This window comes from Typopeltis vanoorti, chromosome 7 (assembly GCF_054136105.1).
Source record: "Typopeltis vanoorti isolate ZY-2024b chromosome 7, IOZ_Tvanoo_1.0, whole genome shotgun sequence".
In the NCBI taxonomy this organism is placed as follows: Eukaryota; Metazoa; Arthropoda; class Arachnida; order Uropygi; family Thelyphonidae; genus Typopeltis; species Typopeltis vanoorti.
The window spans coordinates 69,974,098-69,984,263 of NC_143555.1; positions in this window are offsets into that span (position 1 = coordinate 69,974,098).

Below are 10,166 nucleotides of genomic sequence, written 5' to 3' on the forward strand. Positions count from 1 at the left end.
CCTTAGATAGAGATTTTTGAAGAGGTGAGAATTACTGAGATAGTTAGGAGAGCAATGGAGAGAGTATATAAAAATGGCAGGTTGGTTAGGTATAGAAACTTTGACCCATACCAGACCAAACAGTGGAGGATTCAATGATGTGCAGTCTCTCCTATGGTATATCAGTTCTTATGTATGCACAGGTGCATTCCTGGTGTCCGAAAGAGCTGTGTAAAGTGTGATGTGGGCAGTTAAGTTTGGACTGGCTTTTCAGGTTGTCTGTTGGACTTCTGATAGAAATAGTATTTCTGATTTAGATGACTGTAGGTGATGCTGTACATCGTTTATTGCTGATTAGATGGTAGATGTTGATGAGGTGGAGGTGAAAATTTTATTTCGTAAGAATTGATGCTCTGGATTTTTTAAATGTTTTTAAATGATTTAAATGTTTGATTTTTTTGGGCGGTTTTTGTTTATTATGAGTTATTTTGAACTAACTTTGTACTGGAAACATATAAAGCAATGAAACCAGATTGCCTTTATAAACACAACTCAAGGTTCTGGAGGTGGTGAGAGGCATGTTCTGTTGGTACGGAACAGATCAGTGATGTTGGTGAAAGGTCAGATATCCTCTAAGCAATAACTGAGGACACTCGACCTTCAAGCAATACCTATTTTATCTGATTAAATCCACTCTGCAAAATTCTTGCACGATAGACAGTACATGTTTCATGGACAAAAATGGTATGGTCCATCGCGCAAGAATTTTTCAACTGTGGTTCAGCAAGCATGACAGTGATTTCCTCCGTTTTCCTAGTCACCACATAGCGCGAATCTAAACCCAATGAAAATGTATGCGACATGTTAGAAATACGGATCCAGATCACAGTCCTCTTCCTACAAATCCTCTTCCTACGTCAATCTGAGCAGATTAACGAGTGTTGATTGAATGCCTGCTATGTTGTACAATTCAACACCTTGCGGAATCTATGCCAAACTGCATATGCGCTATAATTCAGGGTAAAGGAGGTCCAACATAGTATTAAAGAAGCTTTTAATTCATTGGCCAATAGTGTATTTCGAAGGCGACAGTATTCAGAAGTGGCATTCAGTCCTCAGTCCAGGTATTAGATCTATCGATTGTGATGAAACATATCTCTTACTGCTATTACTACTACTAATATAGTCTGTAGTGTGTTTGCTTATTACCATGAGCCCATCACTTGTTGTTTCCATACCTTGACTCTTTGCTCATTGTGGAATGAGGGAGAATCGACGTCATACAAGCCAACATTCCTCCCATCAAATATTCAGTGCTGGCATTCATTCTACATCTCCTCCTCCTCCTCCTCCTTATACATATATTAGACCTAGTGGCGTGTTATGTTCGTATTAGAAATGGCCTATTACAATTTTTAACCGCGACCGCCTCGAGAATACGGTGGTTGGTCCTATTCTTTCGGTGTGTCCTATGCCGGTAGATACATGTGTTCACATGGCCGGATTACCTGTTCTGGAGGAAGAAAAATTCGAGTTTCTAGGTCAAACAAATCCTCTCCCCCATTACCAGGCCGTTCAACTCACCTTTCATCGAAAAAGACCAGATAACGGTTCCTCAGTTCTTGGATAGGACATCATTCACCCCTCTTTACTCACCCCTATTTGGTTCATAATGACCAGACATCTTCTGGAGGGGGAGAAGGTCGTTGTAGAGAAGGGCGATCGCACCCTATCCCCTACCCTGTTAGCCTCTTCCACCTAACCCTCTTTCGTCCCTCTTCTCATTACAAACTCGTGATAAAATAAAAATGGAAAAGAAGGGGTGATCTCAATGAGGTTGTTCTTTAAATATATTTATGACAATTTATGACATAATTATACCATACAGCAGACACTATAACTTTTTTATCAAGCCACACAGCAGCAAATCTAAAAAAGTCTTAAAAATACATTAACTAAGTCTCATTTCTCATGAACTTTCTTTTTCTTTTTCTTTTAAATCCCGATAATTTTTGAAATATGAGTGGCAGTAATAGACAGATATAAAAATAAAAAGGATGTAAGAGCAAGTAATATTAGTAAGACTTTCGATGCATTTTTCAAAAAGAAAGAATATAAAACTGATGACTATGCTCGTTCAGCTAAAGAATCTAAATTTTCTTTTCTTTTCACACCGTTGTACATGATAAAAAGTTTAATTCATGTGACTGCCAATCGAAATTTACCGTATTTTTTGGACCATAAGATGCACCTTTTTAAATAGAAAAATTGACTTTAAATTGGGGTGCGTCTTATGGTCCGAAGGTAACATTAAAATACGAATTTTTACACTGTACCGAAGTTGTTAGCGAAGTTCAATTACTGGCGCAATATGTTAATGAAATTAGTAAGTACCCCACTGAAGGTAGGCACCTAAGTTATCTCGCTGCATGTGGGTGAATCACCGATTTAGAGCGTCAATAGTCATTAGTGTGTAAATACATGTGCTTTTGTACGGCTCATTTGAATTATTTTTTATAAGTCGTTAAAATTTTTATCTTAAATTAGAAAAAAATGAGTGTAAAACAAAAAAGACTTTCATATAACGTGAGTTATAAATTAAATGTGATAAATTATGCAAAACAATATGGAAACAGAGCAGCAGAAAGACATTTTGGTCCACCACCAACAGAAAAAATGGTCTGCGAGAGGAGAAAACAAGAGGAACGATTAAAACTGCTATGTAAACACAAGAAAACATTCCGTTCGCAGCTAGAAAAATGGCCAGAATTGGAAATACAAATGAAAAATTGGGTAACAAATCATCGAAACATGGGAATATCTGTTTCTACGAAAATGATAATTTTTGAAGCTAAACGATGGGCAACTGCGAATGGAATTTTAGATTTTATCGGATCACCGTCTTGGTGCTTTAGATTTATGAAAAGACACGGGTTATGCATGCGTACAAAAACCACTCTAGCCCCAAAAATGCCGGCTGACTATGATGCTAAAATTATAGAATTCCATAGATTTGTGATATCAGCGAGAAAGAAATTTAACTTTGAGCTTAATCAAATTGCGAACATGGATGAAATGCCTCTAACTTTTGATGTTCCTTCAAATCGGACAGTAGATTCAAAAGTCACCAAATCAATAGTGATCAAAACAACAGGTCACGAAAAAACTGTAGTTTTAGCTTGTTGCGCGGACGGAACAAAACTACTCCCCTATGTTATTCTTCAAGAGAAAAACGTTACCGAGAGATGAAATTCCACGTGCATTATTATCCACGTTCAAGATAAAGGCTGGATGAACGAAACAGGAATGAAATTATGAATACAAAAATATGGGCAAAACTTCAGGTGCATTGTTTAAAAAGCCTGTGATGTTAGTGTGGGATCAATTCAGAGCGCATAAAGCAGAATCAACCAGGAAGCTACTAAAAGAAATGAATACAGAATTAGCTGTCATTCCTGAAGGCCTTTCAAGTCAATTACAACCCTTGGATGGATCTATCAATAAACCATGCAAAACTTTTAGGCGGGAAGAGTGGAACAAATGGATAGCAAAGTCAAATCACGATGTTACAGCAACAGGACGTATGAAACGGCCAACAATTTCAGAAGTATGTACCCGGGTGAAACATTCATGGGAAGCTGTGAAAGAAAAGACGATTATAAAGTAATTTAAGAAATGCGGGATAAGTAATGCAATGGATGGTATCGAAGACGACGCAATTTTTGAAGGGCGTGACAACAATAGTTCAGACGAAAGTAATACAAACGGTGACATTTACGAGAGGAGTGACAGTACCGAGAGTGAAGATGAACTGAATATTGCTAATACAAATGATTGTAACAATAAATAAAAATTAAGTAAGCATTTGTAAATATCTTTATATAATAAAATACTTTTTTCTAAAAATCGTCTCATAAATTTGGGGTGCGTCTTATCGTCCGAAAAATACGGTATTTCAAAACTTTATGATTCATACTATTCCAGTGGCAGAACAAGCACAGAGGCCATAGCTAATGACGTAATTGTAGCATTTGTAATGGATGAAGAACAAAATGAATTAAATAGTGGCAATTTTTATATATCATAGATTCTCCAACAGACTAGCATATTTGTTTTACGGTTTGAATTTAAAGTAAGACTGATAGAATTTGATAATTTTACAGGAGAGACAGCAGATATTTTAACCCAACACATGACTAAATCTCTTAAAAAGTTTGGTATAGAAAACAAATTTGTATCGTACTGTGTAGATAACATAAATGGAAAATAAATAATAAAATATTATTGGAAACAAAGATTTCTGCTTAATTATGCATGCAAAACTATTTACGACTGTAAATTAGCAAATCGTAGTGCCATCTGTTCACACTGCAGTGAAATTAACCGAACATCAAAAATAAGGATAAGGGTGTCTTTACCAACAAAATTATGCAAACGCAAAACGCAGATTCTAATTCAATTCCATGATTGACTCATTTCCTTTAGTAAATACTTACTAAGCCATTAAGTAAGATATGGTTGTCTAAAATATGATCTTTGGAAGTTGTAACGGAGGATTTAATATGAACATTATAGTACCAGACTTGAAATAATAATAATAAATAATTACTTTATTAGTGTTGGGAAAATTATGCAACATAATAAGGATGAAGAACATAGAAAAACATTCAATACAAATGGGAAAAAACTACGAAATGTCGGAAATAATAGCATTATAGATGCTACATTTCTTTATAGTGAATATTCAACTATTTCCTGAAGAAATTTGTATTTCGGATTGAATTATTGTAAGATTTACCATGACCAAAACCACTTTGTAGGTGGAATGAATTACCTGAAAAGGTTGGAAAGTATAATTCGTGGTTAATTAAATACAACCACCAACTGAATTTGATATTGGTTCTCTTTCTATGGACGAACTGAAAGATGGATAATACAATCAACATGCAAATATCAAATGTTGATCACCAAAGGTAGAGACAAATGTGCATTTTTTGTCGATCTGTATTGACAAAACACTCCTCATATCTCTAAAAGGAGGGAAATCCATTCTTATTATGGAAGATACATACAATGGGATGTGGTTATCGAGAATCAACTGGGAAACACTGTGAAAAACATTGGCACAATATCCTTGGTTATATGCAGTACAGAGTAGATTATGAAGTAGATATCATAGACTATAATATTATGAAATGCGAAGATGGTGAGCTTATCCTCGATGCAAGAGGAAATAGTACAAATGAAGTTAATATAATCGTTTACTGTTCTTGGAAACTGAATTAGAAGCTATATGAATTATGATTCGAATAATAGCAACTCTTCTCAACTTTTCGATGGTAAAATCAGAATTTCAAGACTTTATTCAGTTTGATAAAAATTCTTTATTTTGGGACATTTACGAACACTATACAAAGACCACTTGTGCATATTTAGTGATAGAGGAATACATGGAATCTTTAATCAGACATCGTGTACTTTCCAGGCTGACATCGTATCATATGTACGGAACTGTGCATCCAACGTCTTTAGGTCTTAGACCTGAAGATCTAACCATCAGATCAGTTCTAACTTTAGATCTAATCTAAAAGTTAATTTTAAATGTAACAGAATATAAAATTAAGCAACAAGTGACTGATTACAAAGAATTAATATCCAACTGGTGCTGTTCAACAATATCAGTGCTATTATAAGTATTATAAAATATTAAGTGAAATTACTTTTCATATCATTAGAATGATTATTAAGTAGTTGAGCAATGTTATCCAATTTATTCTGCTTAACACGTTAGTTTTGCTTTATTGTGTATATGATAAAAAATAAATAAATAAAATAAAGGATGACAGTAAAACGGGGAAGGAGACAGTATGAATGCGAATATGCATAAGTCAACCTACACGACCGGAGGGGAAGAGAAAATCTCATGTCATTTATCGAGTCTATCGTACCATGCTGGCGATAGTATATGGGTCAGTTACTTCTGACCGAATTTTTTAAAATTATCTTCAGTAGCGGATTAGTCACAATTTTACTCAATCCTACTCTAAGCCTGAACACGTGGGATAAAGTTCCTCTAAGTGCACACGTTTTCCCCTTGATTGTTCTACGTCTAATTAACATATTAATAAAAATGAACAATTTCTATATCTAATGATGAAGATTAAATAATTATTATGATAATTATTATCACAGCACTGAATCAAATGGACAATTAGGCATACTTTTGTCTTTGATTTTACATTAAAATGTCATATTAAAAATAAAATTATTGGAAAAAACTTAGTGCGTTTGTTTGGCTGAATGGATAACATATTTGCCGCCCATCAACCAGGATGTGGATTTGAATCCCACCGCAGGCATTTGTGTTTGGGACTCTCATTAAGTGATAGATGAGCATCGTGAGCCCATCCTGAAGTTACTTGAAAAAGTTCCGTCTCTGTCTGGAGAGTAGGGTTTCTAGATTATCTGACCTTGTTGTTTCCACTCTTCTACCGTTTTATAGGGTTACATTCTTTTATGGATAGGACTCGTGAAATTTTAATAGAGATCGTAATTCTAAAATTTTAATTACATTCTATCTACACAAGAAGAATTATCATCGTTGATTTATTACTTTTGAATGAATTTTGACTAAATATTATTCACTTATGGAGGAGAAAAATATATTCAGCGAGTTTGCAACCTAAAATTGAAAATACGATTTCACTACGCTACGGCTTACGCATATAACCGAATAAAAATCACACCAGCAGGCATTATTATTATTTACATGAATACACTTTGAAAAGGTTCCGATTTCAAATTTCGATTTTTAGTATTACCGATTGATTTAGAATGAGTTTGTGGCAAATTTACAGCATCGAAAGAGAGCTTTCAAATGGTTTATTATAAACAAAAATAGATGAGGGGGTCAACAGTAACAGCTTTTTATGCATATGCGATTCCGCAATATCAATTCCAACACAAATAATACTTCCTAACTAGTTTTCAGCGCCTCCATAGCTCAAGGAATATCTTCCAGTCTATACAGCAAATATCCTTTATATACTATCATAAATTGAAGGTGAGTGAGCCGATCTGATATGGCGGTGACAGGAGTGTTGTTGACATGAACTTGGGATGTCTATCTCGTCCCCAAGTCAGAGACTGGAGAGAAAACACACGCAGAAATAATCCAATAAGAAGCCTTATTTGCATCGGACTTAACTGCAAACAACCCAGCCCATCACCAGTTTTCTTTCAACATTCTCTTTCAAACTAGTCGTTATCTGTCAGGCCTCAGATTTCATCAACTCTCTCTCTTACATTTCCATCTTCTAAAGCCCACCCAGGGCTGCATTTATATTTTTGGAGGCCCTAGGCGCAATGTCATTATGAGGCCTTAAAAGAACAAGTCTAATTTAGTTCATCAAATTCATACGCATTTTTTTTAGTTTATTGGAAATAAAAGTCGACATTTAGAACTCATTTTAATAAAATAAAAATAACATAACATCGGTATACATATATTTGCATTAAAAAAGTATAAAATAATTCAGTTCAAATTTAAATTAGAAAACAAAAATAGCTAAAAGTTTTTTTTCCGGCTTTGGTTTTAGCAAATATATCTATAATATCATCATAATTAATCGAGTCCATTACATCTGATTCAATGCATAATAACGACAAGTCACATGTTTTATTTTGGTGTAAGTTGCTTCTTAAATAATTTTTTATTTGTTGTGCACAATGAAAATGAGCGTTCAAGCACTTGCATTTGAAATAGGCATCGTCAAAAATATTTTTAAAATTGTGCATAATTTTAATTGAAGAATTTTCTTCCTATAGCATTATTAAAAATTGCTTAACTTCATCAATAATTTTTTCTGATATCAGTCAATATCAGTTCCATAGGTTTGTAATATTTTGTTAATATTAGTCTTGTACTTGTCTTGATCTAATTCTTTCTTCAAAAAATGTCAAACATATCTAATATGTCTAAATAGCTTTTTGCTCTTTCATTAATTTCCAAATTAGCAAATGACATTGCAAATGACATTAAAAGTATTAACAATGAAATTTATTTTCTTTCCCAATTAATATAATCTAATCATAGATTGGGAAACTTCGTCAAACATTTTTTTTCGTTTTTTCACTCTTTGCTTCTCATCTTTAAATTTTATCTCATCTGTTAATAAATTCTCTTCTTCATTTAAAATCAAAATTATTCCTTATATCTAAAATAAAATAGAACACTTCACAAATCCTGAAATTTTAACGGAACACCTTGGTTAGTGTTGAGTATCATCAGTCTCGTATTTAATGTAAAGCTAAGCGTACACTATCGCTGCAGCAGGCTGCATCGCATCGCAAAAAGGCGACAGTTCACATTACAGGCGTGCCGGGCCGCATCGCATCACATTGACCTTGCTTGTAACCCGCACCTTTCCAAGAATAGATACCTCCGTACTTCACTCGCGCTCCGAGGTGTTGACAACCGCGGGCGGTTGTTAGCCAGCACGCGCTGGCCTTAGCACAATCCACACGCAAAGTGAGGAACGCCTGATTTTCAAACATGTGTGAACTTGTCGCAGCATTTAAAGCCATTCCAGGCTCATATTAATTTTGATAATTTTTCACGGAACACTTATTCACTTTCCACAGAACATAGTTTGGGAAAAGCTGGATTAGAGCATGGTATATAATGTGCAGAGGGGCTTTGTTTTTTTCAACCTGGCTTGTAAACGTGTATAGACACCTTGCATATTGGCAGCGTTATCATAGCTTTGCCCTCTGCAAATTTTTAACTCCAAAGATAATTCTTAGTTTTTTAACACTACCTTTTCTAAATATAAGGAATTATGTTGTGTAATACTGGTGAACCCGATAAATGTTTCTCTAATGTCAGAATTTGCAGTAACGTACCTTAATATAATAGCTAGTTGGTCATTATGGACAACGTCTGGTATTGAATCGAGTATTATTGCAAAATAAGCAGCTTCCTTAATTTCTGATATTAATATTTGTCTTGTTTTTTTTTACTATTAACGTTATGAAGTGTGGTAAGAAAGATAATTTGATCTTCCAGAACCAGTTGGCGTACATTTTCATGTAATGTTTTAAAAAAATCATCAAATTCACTTAAATAATGTAAACATGATAAATAATTTCCGCAAGAATCATAAAAAATATCATTTGTATTTCCTTTAAATGCTAGCACTAGTTTACTCAGTAACTTAATGATAGCTATTATTCTTTTAAAACTTCTCTGTAATAATTTTCTTCAGATTGTATTTGTTTGATCAATTCAGAATCAATTCGACTATTTACAGAACTTGATTTTCTTTTGAGATATGTGCGCATAGCTCGTATATGCTCAGTAGAACGCTCGTGGCACATAAAGTTTTTGTTATATTTCTTATGATAATAATTACAATCAACGGAGGAGAAAGCGTCCTGTCTTACACGTGATATTTCTTTATACAATCTTCTAAAGATTCTTCAAGCTTCCCATTCACACCTCAGAGTTTTAATGTTTTAAAATAGTTTTTCAAGTGGAATACTACCATATACTCTTGCGAGATCTATCTATCTATCTCTCCCTTTCATCTATTCAGACGGGTTGGGTCTCCTCCTAATGAGGAGTTACGGCAAAATAATGCAGCCGGAACGCCACTCCTCTGCTGCATCCCTGATGGAAGTATTCATGACTGTAGTCCGTGTGTGTGTTCACAGGACCCGTTGGACTTCTTGCGGGATGAAAAAACCCCAGCTAAAGTGGGGGGGGGGGGTAAACCTACTGCCTTCGCTGAGGACCGGCTAACTTGGCTATGGCTGAGGAAGATCCTTGAGTTCCTCACGTCTCCGATGAGAATCGAACATAGGACAGTCCTTCCCCAGGCATATGGTTGCGGAGCGCACAGACACTAGGCTAAGCACATGGACCTTGCGAGATCAACAATTGTAAATTTAATTATTGTAATTTCATGTAACTTTGAAAAAAAAAAAGATTTCCTACAATAGTAGGAAATAACAATACAAGATTGTAATTGTTGTTGAAACAATCCTCACATTCTGTTTTATTTCTCGTTTTGTAAATTGAGGTATTTCAGCACTGCGATCGGAATAGCATTTATACAGCAGCAACCTTTCAGGTGTTTCATATTTTACGACCTCCGCTGCTGAAAAAATTAGCATAAAAGTTTCTC